General features: G+C 46.5%; 1 long non-coding RNA gene and 1 pseudogene across 1 annotated transcript in view; both read right to left on the bottom strand.

Moving 5' to 3' along the window:
- The window catches only part of LOC136591227 (uncharacterized), a 199,783-nt gene that overhangs the window by 172,801 nt on the left and 4,109 nt on the right, over positions 1–22,873 (bottom strand). The gene's annotated exons all lie outside the window — the stretch shown is intronic.
- LOC136591251 (U2 spliceosomal RNA) lies at positions 2,186–2,313 on the bottom strand (annotated as a pseudogene).

Raw genomic sequence — 22,873 nt, 5'->3', positions numbered from 1 at the left:
TCGACCACCTAGCTACCAGAACTGACCACCTTGAACGGAAAATGGGAGAATTTACCAAAGCCCACAACGAGTTGGTAGATGCGCATGGCAGTATGGAAGAAGTCGCATATTTGAGAGAGAAGGTCATAGACTTGGAAGACCGATCCAGAAGAAACAATCTCAAATTTAGGGGAGTTCCAGAGACTGTGACCCCCCCTGACATTCCACAATATATACTCAAATTACTCCAAACGCTCCTCCCGGACCTTCCCGAGATCGAATATGCAGTTGACAGAGCCCACAGAATTCCAAAAGCACGCTCTGTCCCTGAGTCAGCCCCCAGAGAAATCTTAGCAAGAATACACTTCCATAAAATAAAAGAGGAAGTCTTGGCAGTTGGAAGGCGTAGAGGCACACTACCGACTCCATATGAAGACATACAAATATTTCCAGATCTTTCAGCCGCCACTCTGCAGTCTCGGAGAAAGTTTACAGAAGTTACAGCAGCACTACGAGAGGCGCACATCAAGTATAGATGGGGATTCCCAACCAAACTACTGATCTCAAAAAATGGAACCATCCAGGTTGCCACCTCGCCAGAAGAAGGCGTCTCGTTCCTGAAACAATGGGGGATCCCTATCCTTCAGAAGCCTCTGAGGACGGCGGTAGAATCTCCTACAAGAATCGAACAAGACTGGAAAACATCAGATAAGCATGGCAGACACGCATAAATTGATGTTGTAAAGGGTCTTGAACCCATAGTTATATTTCTCCTTTACGGAGCCTAAAGTGGATGGTTTAAAATGCCACCCCTACCTAAGGTTCATTCATCCAGTGCAGATAGGCGCTGGATGAACAATATTTTGATTTTGTTAACTGTTAATGATGTTTTTTTTCCTTATGTCAAATATAGTTATAAAAGGTTCAGTAAGAGGCCACTTCCCTACCCCCCCCCCACCATACTTAATATGAAAAAACACAACGACTCCCCAGCGTATAAACCACCTACCAGTTATGCCCATTAGCATCACATCCCTAAATGTAAAAGGCCTGAACAGCCCCTATAAACGTAGCATGCTTTGGAGACAGGCTCTTAAGTCCCACTCAGACATCTTCCTCGCCCAAGAGACACACTTCCTGAGAGATAAACACCCCCCCTGCAACCACCCTAAATTTCCAAACATTTTCCTGGCATCAAATGAAGGGAAAAAAAAGAAAGGCGTAATGATAGCCATTAGCCGGAACGTTACATTTTCCCAAAAAAACGTATACGTGGACCCAGGCGGGCGATTTCTAATATTAGTCTGCGTAATTAACGCCACCACCTACACTCTAGTAAATGTCTACTTCCCATTTAAAAGGCAGGGCCAAATTCTTCAAACATGTTCTTTCCGAAGTGGCTAAAATTCGAGAGGGGAATTTGGTGATCGGAGGAGATCTAAACTCAGTGGTGGACCCTACCTTGGACTCCACCGCGAGCGGCAGGGGCATGTCACCCATTGTCCCAATCATACACTCAGAAGAATTATACGACGTGTGGAGGTGCATGCATGGATCGTAGAGGGACTACACGTTTCTCTCCGCGCCACATGCATCTTATTCTAGGATAGATATGTTCCTGCTGCCGTGGGCAGGCCTCGAGGGGGTTTTACAGGCGGATATTGGAACAATATCATGGTCTGACCACGCCCCCATATCCTTAACGCTCCAAGAGAGCCCATTTCAATAAATGGCGGCATGGTTGCGTGTTTTTTTGCGCTTGCAAATGTGCTTGATTCGTGCTAACAAAAGTACAGTAAGGGCCGCTTCACACAAACATATTTGTTTCAATGGATGCCTTCAGAATTCTCTTTACTCACACATTTCGCATGCGTGCAAAACCTCACCATGCTCTATTTTTGTGCACATTTGCGCACCAAGGGTCCCTGTACAAGTCTATGGGAAGTGTGCACGTAACCGATTCCTATCTCCAAAAAAAGTTATAATAAACAGCGATAAAGTCTTATAAACTCCAAAATGGTACAAATAAAAACTACAGGACATCACGCAAAAACACGAGCCGTCGCACAAGTATCATGCGATACTTCCGCCATGTATCACGTGGACATGAGGCCTAAATCTAAGTGCTTGGTTGTTAGCAGCCGCAGCTGCGCTGCACCTCTTGCTCATCAGTTTTTTTTCCTGCTTTTGGAAACTGCTGTAGGAAAGGGGGTGCACCAGTACTGGAGGTACTGCAATACCAGGTCAATGTGCGGAGTGGACAGAGCAAGCACTTTTTCCAGCTCCCTGTTCTAAAAATCCATTTAATATATGATCCCCAGATAGGGGACGTATCAGATGCAACACGCTCAGCCAGCACTCCGGGCACACCCACAATGCACTGAGGGAGCCGGAAGACCTTTGCATAGCCCCGCCCAACGCCTTCTCAACCAGGGTGAGCCGTCCCCGCGGGAGACCCGCGCCTGAATGGAGCATGTCCGGATTTTTTCCTGCACGCGGGACCCGCGCCTGCAGGGAAAAATGACATCCGCAGGTATTTTACTACCTGCAGGTGTCTAATGCATCCATATCCATTGCATAGCGCCGATCGCAATGTCGGGGGTGGGGGGGTCCGAACAGCCCGGGATGACAGCTCCATGCTGCGGACACCGACAGCATGGAGCTGTCATGTCCAGAGCCCGAGGGGCTTTATTCTCTGCAGGACACATGTTTTTACTTCCTCAGAGAATAAAGCCCACTTCGGGAGGACGTAAAAACACTATGGCCCGGGGCGTGGCTTAGCAAGCAAGGAGAGAGGTCGCACGCTGTTTTGCTCCTCCACAGAATCTCCCTTTTCAGCCCTTTTCTGGGTCAAATCAGTGACCCAAACAGAGGCAGACAAGAGCACAGCACCTGGGGACCCACCAGAACCCACAACCGGCCCGGACAAGGCTCACCTGGTGATCTCCAGCCGCCAAAAAGAAGCCGAAGAGCCGCGGCCCTGCACAGCGGCCCGCGCCCTAACCCGACAAGTACCGCGCTCAGAAACACCCGGCGAGGACCGCTCACGGAGCCCCAAGCAGAGGACTATGGCACAAGGTAACCCCTGCCGACTTGGAGGGGAGGCTCTGTCACCCTCAGTGCCCGCGCTCTCACCGCAGCGCCTTGCAAATACACAGCCGCGGCTCCCTCCCTCTGAATATACCGCCGTGGCCACCAACCTGCAACTCGGCGGCACATACAATCATCAGGGTGATCCCCCGCTGGACTAATCCCCACGCTGGTGGTTTTCCCCCTCCTGCTCCCCAGAGCCGACAATCAGCACGGGCGGGCACACCGGAAGATCTGCACCTAGTCTCTAGCTCCCTGTGAGGCAGCGGCCATCTCGCCCCCCCTCCCCCCTGAGTCGAGCAGGCTGCTTGGCATACTAGCCAGACCAGAGCAGAAAAGTAAAAAAGAGAGGATACTGTGATCCTCCCAGCACATCAACACCAGGCAAAGTTTAAAGCAGTACTCACTATTTCTGACGTGCAGCGGGGGAACGGAGGTCCTCTCCCCGGAGCTCTCAGACCGACAGCAGGCTCCATTAAAGTATAGTGCAATTCAAATATCAATGCACCACAGCACCATCTAGTGGCACCAAGATCTTGTCTCAGGCTTTGCTTGCAGTCCTACCATATCGCACTAAATGCAGAAGTGCAGTCAATGCAGCTTTTTACCTAAAATAGTAAAAATTGGTCAAAGCCTCATGCAGTGTATTACCTGACCCTGGAATAACATCAATGGCAATTATAAGAATAATGCTGATAATAATACAAATTCTGTATGTCTGTTTTCAGCCTTACAAAACTATAACTATAGAAGTTTAAATTTATACGTAAAGCTAGATATTTTTAGAAATATCTATATTGATATATAACTATCTATTTTTATAGCTAGATATATATCTATGCAGTAAGATACATTAGATCGATGGTGACACACGCACCCGAAACAAGGACCACAGGTTGTAAGCAGCCATTTTTCCGTCAGTCTCCACTGGAGTCTCTCCCAGGCCCAAACTGAACCTACCTACCTGAATTGTAAGTACCTACCTTCTTGTTCTCTATGAAAGAACTGAGCGTACCTTTTAAAAAAATGGCGTCGGCAGCAGCAACCAATCAGATTTTGTATAGTTTATGTATAGCTACCTGCCAGGGCTGTGCTGCGTATTTTGACCCACAGTATTTGAATGAATCTGAGCAAAGCAGAAGGAAAAAAGTTAAAGTTGTACTACCTCTAGCTTGGATACAAAATGTGAAACAGATCCTGTTGTATCGCCTCTAGCTTGGATACAAGACGTGATATGGGTGGGCAAGCTGCCACTTGGGATGCATTATGCATTGACACTTGGGGGTCAGGATAACAGCATGCTGACAATAGAGGGCAATGTATAGCTTTATGTCTTTGGTGATGTTAAATTCATTCTCTGTGGCTGATTTTACACAAGTGAGCACTATATCAGCCCGAGAAACTCAAACCTATATCTCGCATGGCAAATATGCGAGTGTGTCTGCCAGTGCAGTGCGCCTTGTAAGAACAATGCATTGCGATGTGTGTATGTGTGTAAAATATATACACATACATACACACATACATATACAAACACACACACACCGCTGTAGGAGCAACTGTAAGAAACAAAATAAATGGTGGGAATATGGCGGCCGCCTGATCTTTCACGCACATAGTATTCATAGGGGAGGTCCTATATTTTCTCGGTCAAGTATTAACGGGAGAGAATACTGCTGGTGAAAACGAAACCACAGAAAGCTTAGGCTTAGTTTTGTCCCAATATACGGCCGTGACAATCACCAGCGATGCTTTTTTTTTTTAGAGGATTAAATCGCATCGCTGCCGCGCACATTAAAAACCACGTTTTTGTTTAACGCGCAAGTCGGTAGTACTTTCCAATGTTAACATTGCAGCGCATATTTGTCGCCTTGTGATGCGATAAAACGCAGCCTCCATAGGATTACATGGGAGATTTTAAAAAACGCACTGCGCAGAAGGACACAGCAGGCTGCAATTTTCTCTCTCAACATCACATCAGTGAAAACCTTGCTGAAGGGAAGGGAACCGTCGGGAATCATTGGCTGCGAAATCTGCTTTTTTTTTTTTTTCAATAACCAACGCATCAGTTAAAAATGGCGCGATTTTACCCGCCGGTTTGAAACCACCCTAGAGAAAAATAGGGCAAAAAGATGGAGAACTGGGAGGTGACCCGCTAATCTCTATGGTGCTGTAAGTTTGGGTAAATCCAATAGGTGGTGCAACACGTTTCTGTAAAACCAACAGAGGGCGCTGCAATGTTACTGTAGAAACCAATGGACAGCATGGCAGGTAGCTATACATAAACTATACAAAATCTGATTGGTTGCTGCTGCCGACGCCATTTTTTTAAAAGGTACGCTCAGTTCTTTCATAGAGAACAAGAAGGTAGGTACTTACAATTCAGGTAGGTAGCTTCAGTTTGGGCCTGGGAGAGACTCCAGTGGAGACTGACGGAAAAATGGCTGCTTACAACCTGTGGTCCTTGTTTCGGGTGCGTGTGTCACCATCGATCTAATGTATCTTACTGCATAGATATATATCTAGCTATAAAAATAGATAGTTATATATCAATATAGATATTTCTAAAAATATCTAGCTTTACGTATAAATTTAAACTTCTATAGTTATAGTTTTGTAAGGCTGAAAACAGACATACAGAATTTGTATTATTATCAGCATTATTCTTATAATTGCCATTGATGTTATTCCAGGGTCAGGTAATACACTGCATGAGGCTTTGACCAATTTTTACTATTTTAGGTAAAAAGCTGCATTGACTGCACTTCTGCATTTAGTGCGATATGGTAGGACTGCAAGCAAAGCCTGAGACAAGATCTTGGTGCGCCCCATGACAATACATATCAGGTAGGTATCCTGCCCTAGAGGTATGAAGGCACCATACAGCAGCACTCATCTGTAATCCAACCTGCAGGGACATTGTGTGCTGCTGTAATGCCCCAAAGTTACTGTAAGATTCTATTGCTTTACTGGTTTTTGCTTTTTTTGGTGTTTTTTATCTTTCATCCCAGTGCTACAAAGACCGAGGACAGAAAGCTCTGGCACTGAAATACTGTGATGAGGCTTCAGCCATGCCACCTGTTACTAAAGAGGTGAGGACTGTCAGTAGTAACGTGGTAACACAATTCAACTGTTATTTCAGCCATTGATTTACTGACCTACTCCACTGCTTACTGTATTGATTCTCTAGAATAGAGCCTCCATAGCCGCCTGTTCCCCATCTTCTATACTAGAAGCTAGAAGTGGTACAACGCAGTACTAGAGTCCCCTTGCCTGTCCTTATCTTATCTTTTATCCAAGCTACAAGGCGTACAACAGGGTACTAGAGCCTCCATTCCCATCTGTATAACCTCTTGTATCCAAGCTAGAAGTGGTACAACAGGATACCAGAGCCTCCTTGCCCACGTTTCATGTTTTGTCACCAGCTGCTTCCTTTGGGTAAGTGAGAATAGTGAGAATTTTGGCCCATGTGAAAGGGGAATTACTGTATGCTAAACTGTTCACTTCATTTTCATTACCTTCTATGACATTTATGGAAATGACACGGCACAGATTATTGTTAGGGGTTCCATCACACTCCCCTTCTGTAGCCGCACCGCCTCCACGCTCCCCTCATGTAAGCCCACTTTCCTAGTGTAACCGTATTGTCACCACACCCCCCTTAGGTAACCATACCGTCTTCACACTCCCCGCATGTAACCATACCACGGTTCGAAAAGTGTCATAATAGAGCCTTAAAGGGGTTCTGTCATTAAAAACAAAAAAATATACTGTATACTTACCTATTGCTCCCCAGGGAGCCTGCTTACCTCTTCTTCTTATCCCAAATCTTCTCCTGGAGCCGCTTGTCACTTCGGTCACGTGACCTCCAGCAACCCGATTTTCCTCCATCCGGTCAAAAAGTGTACATTGCGCTACCTTCCGCTTCCTTCACTAGTGACGTATGCGTACATTGCCTTGTCAGGAAGCGCGGAATGAAAGCAGCCGTGCGAGACAATGGCGCGACTGCGCACGTGCGAACCCGGCACACGACTGCGCATGCAGCTATCCTGGAGATAGCTATAGTCTATGGAATATACACGGGCTTTAGCCTTGGCAGTCGTCGTCTTTAAAATCTATGTATAGCTACCTCCCATGCTGTCCATTGGTTTCTACAGTAACATTGCAGCGCCCTCTATTGGTTTTACAGAAACGTGCTGCACCTATGCTCCCTTTAATAAATGATCCCCAAATAGGGGACGTATCAGATGCAAAACGCTCAGGCAGCACTCCGGGCGCACCCACAATGCTCTGAGGGAGCTGGAAGACCTTTGCATAGCCCCACCCAACGCTTTATCAACCGCGCCCTCCCCCCTCCCCCTCACATCCTCCTCAGTCCTTCCTCTTGCACCGTGCTCACGCATCCTAGGCTTGCAGAGCCTGCAGGACTCGTCACCTCCCTACGCAGGATGGTTAAGCAGACGATGACACTAGAAGCAAGCACTAGTTTGCCTCTGAAGGTGCGTCCGTCGGTCGTTTTGAGAGATCTCTTTTGGTGGACGCATTTCGAGTGGGGACGGACGGAAACTTTTTCCCAAAAAAAGGAAAATTGGCTTCGAGCCCATAGGGCTTTATTGGCTTCCCCTGGGCTGGCATTAGTAGACCCTAGTAAGAATAACTATAGATCAGCATGGTCATCTGAAGAAGTTAAAATGTACAGCAGGCCTTTTTTTTTTCCCGCCATACATAAATAAATTCATCCATCCATCCATAACTATAGATTATATAGAGAAATAAATCTTGCTATTTGTATAGCGATAGATAGATAGATAGATAGATAGATAGATAGAGTGAGTAGATTATAGACATACATTATATCCAGATGATAGATTTTAGATTATTTATATCTGTGTAGATTTTATCATCTATATTAATTATATAATAGATCTATGGATTATCTATCTATCAATCAATAGATCTATTATATAATCAACATACATTATAGAATCTACATATATACATAATACAGCTTTATGTGTTTGTGTATGTATGTAGATATATAAATATATATATATATATATATATATATATATCATCTAAAATCTATCTTTAATCTATATGCACAAGATCTATAATTCAGATATAATCTATATCTATAATCTACATAATTAATAAATAGATAGATTCATTCAGTCATACTCATTCATTCATACATACATACATACATACACACTGTATGCAAATGAGCCAGGTGTCTGGCAGGCTGATGTCACTGCATTGTGAGGTCATCAATTTAGAAGTATAAATACCGGACTTGGCAGCCATGTTAGTCAGTCTCCGCTGCAGCTCGTGGACTGGAGGTGGGGGATCCCCTATCTCCTCCGAGAAGCCACAGAACTGGACCCTTTTTATTTTTAGCAGAGTGCATTTTTAATGCAGCACACAAGGGGGAGACAGCGGCCTACCAAAATCTACTGGGTCATATGACGTGGCTGGCGGTGGGCGGGGAAGCGGTTTTTACTCTATCTTCCGCTGTGCTACAGCGGAAGATAGCGTGACGCACTGCTTCCATTGACTAGAATGGAGGCCGGCCGCGCGTACACCCGCGGCAAATAAAGCATACCGCGGGTGAGGTCAGGTGATTTCACGGTGGAATTCCGCACCGTGAGCATTGAGCTATTGGGTTCAATAGAACCTAATAGCTGCGGGCAACGCAGCAGATTTACGCAGCATAAATCCCTCCGTGGGAATGAGCCCTAACTTTAGCCAGCAGAAGGTGCCATAGTATAAGGCAGAAAAAGAAAAGCCCCATGGCAACCCAAATCCAAAATTGGATTGCAGAGGGTTAAAGAGGCCCTGTCCTTTTTAGAACGACGGGGGTAAAATCATACGTCCTGATCAGCCCCGCCCCTGACACGTTGGCGCTTTGCGATAAATAAGTGGGTTTTGTGTTGCAGTTTGGGTACCCAGTCTCTAAAAGGTTCGCCATCACTGATATAGAGGAAGCCCCGACATGTTGGATACACATGGGAGTGCAGCGCCAAAAACGCATGGAACCGTAGTAAGAGGAAAAACAGTGTGAAAATGGCCTTATAAAGATATATGTTTACATTTAGGCTGGATTCCGATGAGCTTACGCATATTTGCACAGACAAAGAAATAACACGCAACGATTATCTCAGCTAGTGAAATAGACAATTAGTATAATATGCGTTCTTTCCCTATGAGAATGTACGAGAAAATATAGTATGCTGCGTATTTTTTTGTGAGATCGAAATGCACATGGAAAATACGCGCCTGTGAACAAACCCATTGAAATCAATCATTTCTATTTTCTGTGACTTTCATAGGTGCAACTGCCCCAGAACAAATGGAATCCTGTCCCCTTCACCAGCAGTTTACACTCCGTGCCAGTGCGCGGAAGTTTGGAAATTGCTACGGCGCCGCCCGATCTTCCCTGCAGGTACTGTCACTACATGATAGGGCAGGTATTATCTTTTCCCGAGCGCACAAATAACGGGCGGGAAAAGAAGTGGTAAAAACAAAACCGCAGAAATTCCAAATTGCAAGAGGGCAGTGTTTCGATACACTCTCCTGCTCTGAACAGAGCGGGAATTAAAAAAAAAAAATCAAACTGCCCATGTCCGTGATGTGAAATTAGTGGGCATGCACAGTGCTATACTTACCACATACGCGGCCTCTGCCGTCTATCTGCCGGCAGAGAGTATTGGTTGCAATTTGTAAAACACCGCAGGAGACCCACAGTGTGTTACGTATACGCCCGTGGACATGAGCCCTAAGGCTGCTTTCACACAGGCGTCTGGTAAAATGCTGCATTTTAAAGTGTTTTCGAACGCCATTTTCAAACGTGCTCAACAGCGTTGTGTAACGCACTCCATCATTACAATAGGTGATGAGGGGCGTTAAAAAGGGCTGAAACAAACTAAAATAGAGAGGCCTTAGAGACAAAGTCTGTTTGCTCCTTAACCCCTTATTGACCGCCCTATAGTGTTTTTGATCCCTAGGGCCGTAAAAACATGCTCACTCTGAGGATTAAAGCCCTGGGGGCTGTGGACATGACAGCTCCTGGCGGAAGATGATGATTGGTATTTGTTTCGGGGGTGGGGGGAGAAATTTCCGGAATACTCATTGGGTGTCTCGTTTGAAGTTTTTGCATCTATGGTCGGGGAATGGGAGAGCCCAAATCTTATAGTTCCAGTGTATGTACAACCTTCCACGAGAGCGCGGGGACGTTACTAGTCTAAGTAAACGATGCGCATAAATGCCACAAATGTATTAACCCTTAGGGCGCCGACGCACTGGCGATTTTTATTTTTTTATTTTTTTTCCCCCCTGCGAAATTCGCAGCATTTTTTTCTCTGCAGTGGTCTATGGGACTTGTAATGTTAAAATCGCGATCGCGCAAAATCGCAATTTATCGCGATTTTGCGCGATCGCAATTTTAACATTACAAGTCCCGTAGACCCCTGCAGAGAACAAAATGCTGCGAATTTCGCAGGGAAAAAAATCGCCAGTGGGTGGGCGCCCTTAATCGTACTGACCAGCAGATTGTGTGCCTTTAGGAAAAGCATAGGTGTACCGTCAGGTGTCACAATTGCAAACCGGCCCCTGCGGTGAGGGAACTCAGAGGCCCCCACCATATAAAGACTGTGCATGGAGTGCGTTACTCCCTTGCCGCACTGCCTGTTGTGGGAGGGGGTGGAGGGTTGGCCAATGCAGTGTACAGCGCGGAGCTGGTTGATGACATCATCATTCTTCTGCTCCTGGCACCCGTGTGGTCTCCTCACACTACCAGACAACTGTTGTGGGAGGGGTGGAGGGTCGGCCGGCGCGGAGTTGGATGATGACATCATCATCCTGCTCCTGGCGCCTGTGTGGTCCCTTCACACTGCCGGACGCCTGTTGTGGGAGGGGTGGAGTGTCGGCCGACGCGGTGTATGTAGTGGAGCCGGATGATGACATCATCATTCTTCTGCTCCTGGCACCTGTAGAGAGCATTGGTCCTGTTCCGGAGGGCTGGTCCCATGACTGTCATATTCTGACTGCCCTGTGTTTGTCCCCCCCTTCCCCAGGGGTCAATGTATTTCTTGGAAGCCCCTTGAGGACATGGCCATATGAGGCCTGGTGAAGTGTAGTTCTTATTTTCCCATCTCTCGACGCCTGTGATGTATTCCAGCATTAATGCCCGGATACATTGTGTCCTGCGGGGGGCAGATTATCTCCATATCAAACACAACACTTGGTTTTGGAAGTTCTTTTCCCATCCCCGCATTCAGCATCCCATAACTTCTGCATCTTTCCTGGTCAGAGGTATGTGAGGCCTTGCTTTCTACGTGACGAGCTTTTTGCCCCATTTTGGGTCCATACTTTTGATCACTTAGTATTTTGCCTCCATTTATTAGAGGTTTGTCTTTCTCCAGTTTTTCTGTGTTTGATAGTGTATTCAGTGTATTGTACAGGCCATTACGGATATGGTGATACCAAATATGGGGGTCTTCACCCCCCCCCCCATATGAAATAGAGGAAAATGCACAGAAAAGTTGAATATCTATATCTCTCTCTATAGGGGCCACAACAGCCATGATTATACAAGAGGCTTCTGTACCGCAATGCCTCATCAGTTACAGTAGTGATCATAGGTAATGGCAAGCAGGGACACCTGTTGTCATGGCAACCAATCGGCCCGCCACGATTACAAGGGCCAGACGACATAACATAGGGAGCATGCTCGCTCAGGGAATCCTCTACTTGCTGCCATCTCAACAGAATGTAGGAGTTTAATAGTAGGGATCGCTATCCTTAGGTACCCTGCTGTAGCAGTGGGAAGCCCGCTATCGGATGGTGTGAGCTCAGCTTCTGATCCCACGCCATCCACATGATGTACGTTTGTGTCCTGTTGTGGCAAGTACCACACAGCCAGGACAGACGTACATCCGGTGGCATTAAGGGTTTAACCCCTTAAGAGATAACTTATGTCCTGGGTGGCTGGTACTTGCTGTAAACTCGTGGGAGCAGAATCTGAGATTGTACTATCCCACAGTGGGAGCTGGCTGGGACTGACAGCAATCTATGCTGATCGTGGCATGTAAAGGGTTCACAGAGGGAGCTGGCTGGGACTGACTGCAATCTATGCTGACCACGGCATGTAAAGTGGTCAAAGAGGGAGCTGGCTGGGGCTGACAGCAATCTATGCTGACCGTGACATGTAAAGGCTTCACAATGGGAGCTAGCTGGGACTGACAGCAATCTATGCTGACCGTGGCATGTAAAGGGTTCACAGTGGGAGCTGGCTGGGGCTCACAGCAATCTATGCTGACCGTGGCATGTAAAGGGTTTATAGAGGGAGCTGGTTGGGACTGACAGCAATCTATGCTGACCGTGGCATGTAAAGGGTTCACAGAGGAAGCTGGCTGGGACTGACAGCAATCTATGCTTACCGCGGCATGTAAAGGGTTCACAGAGGAAGCTGGCTGGGGCTGACAGCAATCTATGCTGACTGGGCATGTAAAAGGTTTACAGAGGGAGCTGGCTGGGACTGACAGCCATCTACGCTGATCGCGACATGTAAAGGGTTTACAGAGGGAGCTGGCTGGGGCTGACAGCAATCTATGCTGACCGCGGCATGTAAAGGGTTCGCAGAGGGAGCTGGCTGGGACTGACAGCCATCTTGGCTGACCGCGGCATGTAAAGGGTTCACAGTGGGAGCTGGCTGGGATTGAAAGCAATAAATGCTGACCACGGCATGTAAAGGGTTTACAGAGGGAGCTGGCTGGGGCTGACAGCAATCTATGCTGACCGCCGTGGCATGTAAAAGGTTTACAGAGGGAGCTGGCTTGGGCTGACAGCAATCTATGCTGACCGTGACATGTAAAGGGTTCACAGAGGGAGCTGGCTGGGGCTGACAGCAATCTATGCTGACCGTGGAATGTAAAGGGTTCACAGTGGGAGCTGGTTGGGACTGACAGCAATCTATGCTGACCGTGGAATGTAAAGGGTACAATGGTGTCGCATCTGTAAGAAGTCCCCGTGCTGCACGCAGATGGCGCAGAGCGGTGCAGTTGGGGCCGCGCCATGTCCGCTAGGTGCTGTTATTCACCCGCCCCTCCAGCCTCCTGTGCGGCAGCAGCCATGCATGAAGACTCGGCCTGCGCTGTGCAGATGGTTCTGTTGTGCGCATAAACCTCTCTTTATTTATGACCCCACTAGTCCCAGCGAAGACTAGAGAGCCCCCCCCATTACCCACAATGCCCCAGCGGAGACTATGGCCCCGCCCATTACCCACAATGCCCTGGTTAAAGCAGCTGTAAACACTAATGCCCACTAGAGATATGATGGCCTCACCTGCTGGATGTGCAGCTCTGCCTGCAGGAACTGAAGGCCACCGCACCCACCCCAAAAGACATGAAGTTCAGAACTGCTGCGTCCTCCCCAGCGCTGCCGCCCACTAGCCCCGCCCCGCGCTCACTGATTGGATGGTGCGTCTGGAGTGTAGTGGCTGCTGGGAGATCCTACCACCAGCCAATACATTCTAGCCAGCAGATCAGTGAAGTCGCTAGAGTGGAGCTACTGAAGAGAGGAGCCGCTCCAATCTAGTCTTGTGGAGCTAGTGAGCTCCATATTACCTTCAGAGGGGAAGGATGGGTGGGGGGCTGCTGGATCCTGACAGTCATCAAAGGGATGACAACCAGCTAGAACTAGGAGTAATAGATGCAATATAGACCATCCACCATAACACTGATACATATGGTTGGTGAGGAGACAAACTGCTATAGGCGTGCCGCGCGCGTGCGCCGGGCACATCCGCCGGGCCGAAGAAAGAAGATCTGCCCGGTCCGCTACGGGTAAGTTATTCTTATTTTAGGTCTCCCGCGGATCCGGACGGCTTCTATAGGCTTCAATAGAAGCCTGCGGGAGCCGTCCCCGCGGGAGACCCGCACCTAAATGGAGCATGTCCACATTTTTCTTAATTCACTTTTATTGACCATCCGCAGGTATTTATCTATCCGCGGGTGGTCATTGCATCCCTATGGGGTGCGGATCCGCGTGCGGGTGATCCGCTGCGGATTTTAATTCTTCTTTTCCCCGTGGACATGAGGCCTAAAGGCTCTGCATATCCAGGTGATTCTGATATTGTTTTTTTGCCACATGTTGTACTTGATTTAGGTGGTGAAGATCGGGCGGCGCCTGTCATCTCGTAGCAATTTCCAAACTTCCGCGCACTGGCACGGAGTGTAAACTGCTGGTGAAGGGGACAGGATTCCATTTGTTCTGGGGCAGTTGCACCTACGAAAGTCACAGAAAATAGAAATGATTGATTTCAATGGGTTTGTTCACAGGCGCGTATTTTCCATGTGCATTTCGATCGCACAAAAAAATACGCAGCATACTATATTTTCTCGCACATTCTCATAGGGAAAGAACGCATATTATACTAATTGTCTATTTCACTAGCTGAGATAATCGTTGCGTGTTATTTCTTTGTCTGTGCAAATATGCGTAAGCTCATCGGAATCCAGCCTAAATGTAAACATATATCTTTATAAGGCCATTTTCACACTGTTACTACGGTTCCATGCGTTTTTGGCGCTGCACTCCCATGTGTATCCAACATGTCGGGGCTTCCTCTATATCAGTGATGGCGAACCTTTTAGAGACTGGGTACCCAAACTGCAACACAAAACCCACTTATTTATCGCAAAGCGCCAACGTGTCAGGGGCGGGGCTGATCAGGACGTATGATTTTACCCCCGTCGTTCTAAAAAGGACAGGGCCTCTTTAACCCTCTGCAATCCAATTTTGGATTTGGGTTGCCATGGGGCTTTTCTTTTTCTGCCTTATACTATGGCGCCTTCTGCTGGCTAAAGTTAGGGCTCATTCCCACGGAGGGATTTATGCTGCGTAAATCTGCTGCGTTGCCCGCAGCTATTAGGTTCTATTGAACCCAATAGCTCAATGCTCACGGTGCGGAATTCCATCGTGGAATTCCGCACCGTGAAATCACCTGACCTCACCCGCGGTATGCTTTATTTGCCGCGGGTGTACGCGCGGCCGGCCTCCATTCTAGTCAATGGAAGCAGTGCGTCACGCTATCTTCCGCTGTAGCACAGCGGAAGATAGAGTAAAAACCGCTTCCCCGCCCACCGCCAGCCACGTCATATGACCCAGTAGATTTTGGTAGGCCGCTGTCTCCCCCTTGTGTGCTGCATTAAAAATGCACTCTGCTAAAAATAAAAAGGGTCCAGTTCTGTGGCTTCTCGGAGGAGATAGGGGATCCCCCACCTCCAGTCCACGAGCTGCAGCGGAGACTGACTAACATGGCTGCCAAGTCCGGTATTTATACTTCTAAATTGATGACATCACAATGCAGTGACACCAGCCTGCCAGACACCTGGCTCATTTGCATACAGTGTGTATGTATGTATGTATGTATGTATGTATGAATGAATGAGTATGACTGAATGAATCTATCTATTTATTAATTATGTAGATTATAGATATAGATTATATCTGAATTATAGATCTTGTGCATATAGATTAAAGATAGATTTTAGATGATATATATATATATATATATATATATATTTATATATCTACATACATACACAAACACATAAAGCTGTATTATGTATATATGTAGATTCTATAATGTATGTTGATTATATAATAGATCTATTGATTGATAGATAGATAATCCATAGATCTATTATATAATTAATATAGATGATAAAATCTACACAGATATAAATAATCTAAAATCTATCATCTGGATATAATGTATGTCTATAATCTACTCACTCTATCTATCTATCTATCTATCTATCGCTATACAAATAGCAAGATTTATTTCTCTATATAATCTATAGTTATGGATGGATGGATGAATTTATTTATGTATGGCGGGAAAAAAAAAAGGCCTGCTGTACATTTTAACTTCTTCAGATGACCATGCTGATCTATAGTTATTCTTACTAGGGTCTACTAATGCCAGCCCAGGGGAAGCCAATAAAGCCCTATGGGCTCGAAGCCAATTTTCCTTTTTTTGGGAAAAAGTTTCCGTCCGTCCCCACTCGAAATGCGTCCACCAAAAGAGATCTCTCAAAACGACCGACGGACGCACCTTCAGAGGCAAACTAGTGCTTGCTTCTAGTGTCATCGTCTGCTTAACCATCCTGCGTAGGGAGGTGACGAGTCCTGCAGGCTCTGCAAGCCTAGGATGCGTGAGCACGGTGCAAGAGGAAGGACTGAGGAGGATGTGAGGGGGAGGGGGGAGGGCGCGGTTGATAAAGCGTTGGGTGGGGCTATGCAAAGGTCTTCCAGCTCCCTCAGAGCATTGTGGGTGCGCCCGGAGTGCTGCCTGAGCGTGTTGCATCTGATACGTCCCCTATTTGGGGATCATTTATTAAAGGGAGCATAGGTGCAGCACGTTTCTGTAAAACCAATAGAGGGCGCTGCAATGTTACTGTAGAAACCAATGGACAGCATGGGAGGTAGCTATACATAGATTTTAAAGACGACGACTGCCAAGGCTAAAGCCCGTGTATATTCCATAGACTATAGCTATCTCCAGGATAGCTGCATGCGCAGTCGTGTGCCGGGTTCGCACGTGCGCAGTCGCGCCATTGTCTCGCACGGCTGCTTTCATTCCGCGCTTCCTGACAAGGCAATGTACGCATACGTCACTAGTGAAGGAAGCGGAAGGTAGCGCAATGTACACTTTTTGACCGGATGGAGGAAAATCGGGTTGCTGGAGGTCACGTGACCGAAGTGACAAGCGGCTCCAGGAGAAGATTTGGGATAAGAAGAAGAGGTAAGCAGGCTCCCTGGGGAGCAATAGGTAAGTATACAGTATATTTTTTTGTTTTTAATGACAGAACCCCTTTAAGGCTCTATTATGACACTTTTCGAACCGTGGTATGGTTACATGCGGGGAGTGTGAAGACGGTATGGTTACCTAAGGGGGGTGTGGTGACAATACGGTTACACTAGGAAAGTGGGCTTACATGAGGGGAGCGTGGAGGCGGTGCGGCTACAGAAGGGGAGTGTGATGGAACCCCTAACAATAATCTGTGCCGTGTCATTTCCATAAATGTCATAGAAGGTAATGAAAATGAAGTGAACAGTTTAGCATACAGTAATTCCCCTTTCACATGGGCCAAAATTCTCACTATTCTCACTTACCCAAAGGAAGCAGCTGGTGACAAAACATGAAACGTGGGCAAGGAGGCTCTGGTATCCTGTTGTACCACTTCTAGCTTGGATACAAGAGGTTATACAGATGGGAATGGAGGCTCTAGTACCCTGTTGTACGCCTTGTAGCTTGGATAAAAGATAAGATAAGGACAGGGAAGGGGACTCTAGTACTGCGTTGTACCACTTCTAGCTTCTAGTATAGAAGATGGGGAACAGGCGGCTATGGAGGCTCTATTCTAGAGAATCAATACAGTAAGCAGTGGAGTAGGTCAGTAAATCAATGGCTGAAATAACAGTTGAATTGTGTTACCACGTTACTACTGACAGTCCTCACCTCTTTAGTAACAGGTGGCATGGCTGAAGCCTCATCACAGTATTTCAGTGCCAGAGCTTTCTGTCCTTGGTCTTTGTAGCACTGGGATGAAAGATAAAAAACACCAAAAAAAGCAAAAACCAGTAAAGCAATAGAATCTTACAGTAACTTTGGGGCATTACAGCAGCACACAATGTCCCTGCAGGTTGGATTACAGATGAGTGCTGCTGTATGGTGCCTTCATACCTCTAGGGCAGGATACCTACCTGATATGTATTGTCATGGGGCGCACCAAGATCTTGTCTCAGGCTTTGCTTGCAGTCCTACCATATCGCACTAAATGCAGAAGTGCAGTCAATGCAGCTTTTTACCTAAAATAGTAAAAATTGGTCAAAGCCTCATGCAGTGTATTACCTGACCCTGGAATAACATCAATGGCAATTATAAGAATAATGCTGATAATAATACAAATTCTGTATGTCTGTTTTCAGCCTTACAAAACTATAACTATAGAAGTTTAAATTTATACGTAAAGCTAGATATTTTTAGAAATATCTATATTGATATATAACTATCTATTTTTATAGCTAGATATATATCTATGCAGTAAGATACATTAGATCGATGGTGACACACGCACCCGAAACAAGGACCACAGGTTGTAAGCAGCCATTTTTCCGTCAGTCTCCACTGGAGTCTCTCCCAGGCCCAAACTGAACCTACCTACCTGAATTGTAAGTACCTACCTTCTTGTTCTCTATGAAAGAACTGAGCGTACCTTTTAAAAAAATGGCGGCGGCAGCAGCAACCAATCAGATTTTGTATAGTTTATGTATAGCTACCTGCCATGCTGTCCATTGGTTTCTACAGTAACATTGCAGCGCCCTCTGTTGGTTTTACAGAAACGTGTTGCACCACCTATTGGATTTACCCAAACTTACAGCACCATAGAGATTAGCGGGTCACCTCCCAGTTCTCCATCTTTTTGCCCTATTTTTCTCTAGGGTGGTTTCAAACCGGCGGGTAAAATCGCGCCATTTTTAACCGATGCGTTGGTTATTGAAAAAAAAAAAAGCAGATTTCGCAGCCAATGATTCCCGACGGTTCCCTTCCCTTCAGCAAGGTTTTCACTGATGTGATGTTGAGAGAGAAAATCGCAGCCTGCTGTGTCCTTCTGCGCAGTGCGTTTTTTAAAATCTCCCATGTAATCCTATGGAGGCTGCGTTTTATCGCATCACAAGGCGACAAATATGCGCTGCAATGTTAACACTGGAAAGTCCTACCGACTTGCGCGTTAAACAAAAACATGTGGTTTTTAATGTGCGCGGCAGCGATGCGATTTAATCCTCTAAAAAAAAAAAGCATCGCTGGTGATTGTCACGGCCGTATATTGGGACAAAACTAAGCCTAAGCTTTCTGTGGTTTCGTTTTCACCAGCAGTATTCTCTCCCGTTAATACTTGACCGAGAAAATATAGGACCTCCCCTATGAATACTATGTGCGTGAAAGATCAGGCGGCCGCCATATTCCCACCATTTATTTTGTTTCTTACAGTTGCTCCTACAGCGGTGTGTGTGTGTTTGTATATGTATGTGTGTATGTATGTGTATATATTTTAGACACATACACACATCGCAATGCATTGTTCTTACAAGGCGCACTGCACTGGCAGACACACTCGCATATTTGCCATGCGAGATATAGGTTTGAGTTTCTCGGGCTGATATAGTGCTCACTTGTGTAAAATCAGCCACAGAGAATGAATTTAACATCACCAAAGACATAAAGCTATACATTGCCCTCTATTGTCAGCATGCTGTTATCCTGACCCCCAAGTGTCAATGCATAATGCATCCCAAGTGGCAGCTTGCCCACCCATATCACGTCTTGTATCCAAGCTAGAGGCGATACAACAGGATCTGTTTCACATTTTGTATCCAAGCTAGAGGTAGTACAACTTTAACTTTTTTCCTTCTGCTTTGCTCAGATTCATTCAAATACTGTGGGTCAAAATACGCAGCACAGCCCTAGAGGAATTCGTTAAGGGGGTCTAGTTTTTTAAACAGGGTCATTTGTGGGGGTTCTCCCAAGTGCTCAAGGGCTCCACTAGTGAGCAATAGGACCTAAAACACTTTCATGCAAAATAACTGTTCACAAAGCCACCGGCTGCTCCTTTCGGTTTGGGCCCCATTGTGCATACGGACACAAGATTAGGGCCACAATGGGTATATCTCTGAACACGGGACATACGGGGGGTCTCCATTTTGGGGTGCCAATCCTCATCTTCATGTGCAATATAGAAAAAAAGCCCATCATTAAAATTAAAATGACATATTTGCAAAAATATGAAATTTAATTTCTTCCCCTCCAAATTGCATTAAAGGGGTTGTCCCGCGCCGAAACGGGTTTTTTTTTTTTTCAACCCCCCCCCCGTTCGGCGCGAGACAACCCCGATGCAGGAAGGTAAAGAAAGCTCACCGGAGCGCTTACCTGAATCCCCGCGCTCCGGTGACTTCTCTACTCACCGCTGAAGATGGCCTCTTCCTCCGTGGACCGCAGCTCTTCTGTGCGGTCCATTGCCGATTCCAGCCTCCTGATTGGCTGGAATCGGCACGTGACGGGGCGGAGCTACACGGAGCTACACGGAGCCCCATAGAAGACTGCAGAAGACCCGGACTGCGCAAGCGCGGCTAATTTGGCCATCGGAGGGCGAAAATTAGTCGGCACCATGGAGACGAGGACGCCAGCAACGGAACAGGTAAGTATAAAACTTTTTATAACTTCTGCATGGCTCATAATTAATGCACAATGTACATTACAAAGTGCATTATTATGGCCATGCAGAAGTGTACAGACCCACTTGCTGCCTCGGGACAACCCCTTTAATTCTTGACAAAACCTGTGGGGTAAAAATCCTCCTGACCCCCTCAGTGAATACATTAAGGGGTGTAGTTTATAAAATGGGGTCATTTGTGGGGGGATCTATCATTTGGACACCCATGAGACTTTGCAATCTTGGCTTGGTGCAGGAAAAAAAAGTGTTCCTCAAAATGTTAAAAATCAATGTAAAATTTGTACGTCTCCTGTTTTTCTAATGTGCGTCCAGAATAAAGTAAACAGATGGAAATATATATCTTATCAAAGATTTGTACAGTATGTTTGCACATATTTGAGATATTGTGGCTGAAAATAAATTACATTTTTATAAATTTTTTCTCAATTTTGACGCTTTTAATAAATATACACTAATTTTCTCAATTGCGCGATCGCAATTTTAACATTACAAGTCCCGTAGACCCCTGCAGAGAACAAAATGCTGCGAATTTCGCAGGGAAAAAAATCGCCAGTGGGTGGGCGCCCTTAATCGTACTGACCAGCAGATTGTGTGCCTTTAGGAAAAGCATAGGTGTACCGTCAGGTGTCACAATTGCAAACCGGCCCCTGCGGTGAGGGAACTCAGAGGCCCCCACCATATAAAGACTGTGCATGGAGTGCGTTACTCCCTTGCCGCACTGCCTGTTGTGGGAGGGGGTGGAGGGTTGGCCAATGCAGTGTACAGCGCGGAGCTGGTTGATGACATCATCATTCTTCTGCTCCTGGCACCCGTGTGGTCTCCTCACACTACCAGACAACTGTTGTGGGAGGGGTGGAGGGTCGGCCGGCGCGGAGTTGGATGATGACATCATCATCCTGCTCCTGGCGCCTGTGTGGTCCCTTCACACTGCCGGACGCCTGTTGTGGGAGGGGTGGAGTGTCGGCCGACGCGGTGTATGTAGTGGAGCCGGATGATGACATCATCATTCTTCTGCTCCTGGCACCTGTAGAGAGCATTGGTCCTGTTCCGGAGGGCTGGTCCCATGACTGTCATATTCTGACTGCCCTGTGTTTGTCCCCCCCTTCCCCAGGGGTCAATGTATTTCTTGGAAGCCCCTTGAGGACATGGCCATATGAGGCCTGGTGAAGTGTAGTTCTTATTTTCCCATCTCTCGACGCCTGTGATGTATTCCAGCATTAATGCCCGGATACATTGTGTCCTGCGGGGGGCAGATTATCTCCATATCAAACACAACACTTGGTTTTGGAAGTTCTTTTCCCATCCCCGCATTCAGCATCCCATAACTTCTGCATCTTTCCCGGTCAGAGGTATGTGAGGCCTTGCTTTCTACGTGACGAGCTTTTTGCCCCATTTTGGGTCCATACTTTTGATCACTTAGTATTTTGCCTCCATTTATTAGAGGTTTGTCTTTCTCCAGTTTTTCTGTATGTTAACAATATGAAAAGTCCCTTTTTTTTTTTCTCTTTTTCTCTTTTGATTGTAATGGAAAATTGTTAATAAAGAGACAATTAAACAGGGTCATTTGTGGGGGTTCTCCAAAGCCGCTCAAGGGCTCCACAAGTGGGCAATGGGGCCTAAAACACTTTCATGCAAAATAACTTCACAAAGCCACCGGCTGCTCCTTTCGGTTTGGCCCCCATTGTGCATACGGACACAAGATTAGGGCCACAATGGGTATATCTCTGAACACGGGACATACAGGGGGTCTCCATTATCAAAGATTTGTACAGTATGTTTGCACATGTTTGAGATATTGCGGCTGAAAATTAATTACGTTTTTTTTTAAATTTTTCTCAATTTTGACGCTTTTAATAAATATACACTAATTTTATCAGACTATTTTCACCTCCTAAATGAAGTACAACATGTGGCAAAAAAACAATATCAGAATCACTTGGATATGCAGAGCCTTTAGGCCTCATGTCCACGGGGAAAAGAATTAAAATCCGCAGCGGATCACCTGCACGCGGATCCGCACCCCGTAGGGATGCATTGACCACCCGTGGGTAGATAAATACCCGCGGATGGTCAATAAAAGTGAATTAAAAAAAATGTGGAGCATGAAAAAAAATGGACATGCTCCATTTAGGTGCGGGTCTCCCGCGGGGACGGCTCCTGCAGGCTTCTATTGAAGCCTATGGAAGCCGTCCGGATCCGCGGGAGACCTAAAATAAGAATAACTTACCCGTAGCGGACCGGGCAGGTCTCCTCTTCTTTGCGGCCGGATCTTCTTTCTTCGGCCCGGCGGATGTGCCCGGCGCGCGGCACGCCTATAGCAGTTTATCTCCTCACCAACCATATGTATCAGTGTTATGTTGGATGGTCTATATTGCATCTATTACTTCTAGTTCTAGCTGTTTGTCATCCCTTTGATGACTGTCAGGATCCAACACCCCCCCCCCAGGATCCAACAGCGTCCCACCCATCCTTCCCCTCTGAAGGTAATATAGCGCTCACTAGCTCCA

Source organism: Eleutherodactylus coqui, unplaced genomic scaffold (genome assembly GCF_035609145.1).
Source record: "Eleutherodactylus coqui strain aEleCoq1 unplaced genomic scaffold, aEleCoq1.hap1 HAP1_SCAFFOLD_72, whole genome shotgun sequence".
Taxonomy (NCBI): Eukaryota; Metazoa; Chordata; class Amphibia; order Anura; family Eleutherodactylidae; genus Eleutherodactylus; species Eleutherodactylus coqui.
The sequence above is the reverse complement of the archived record's forward strand: the minus strand, read 5'-3'. Positions and strand labels throughout refer to the sequence as shown.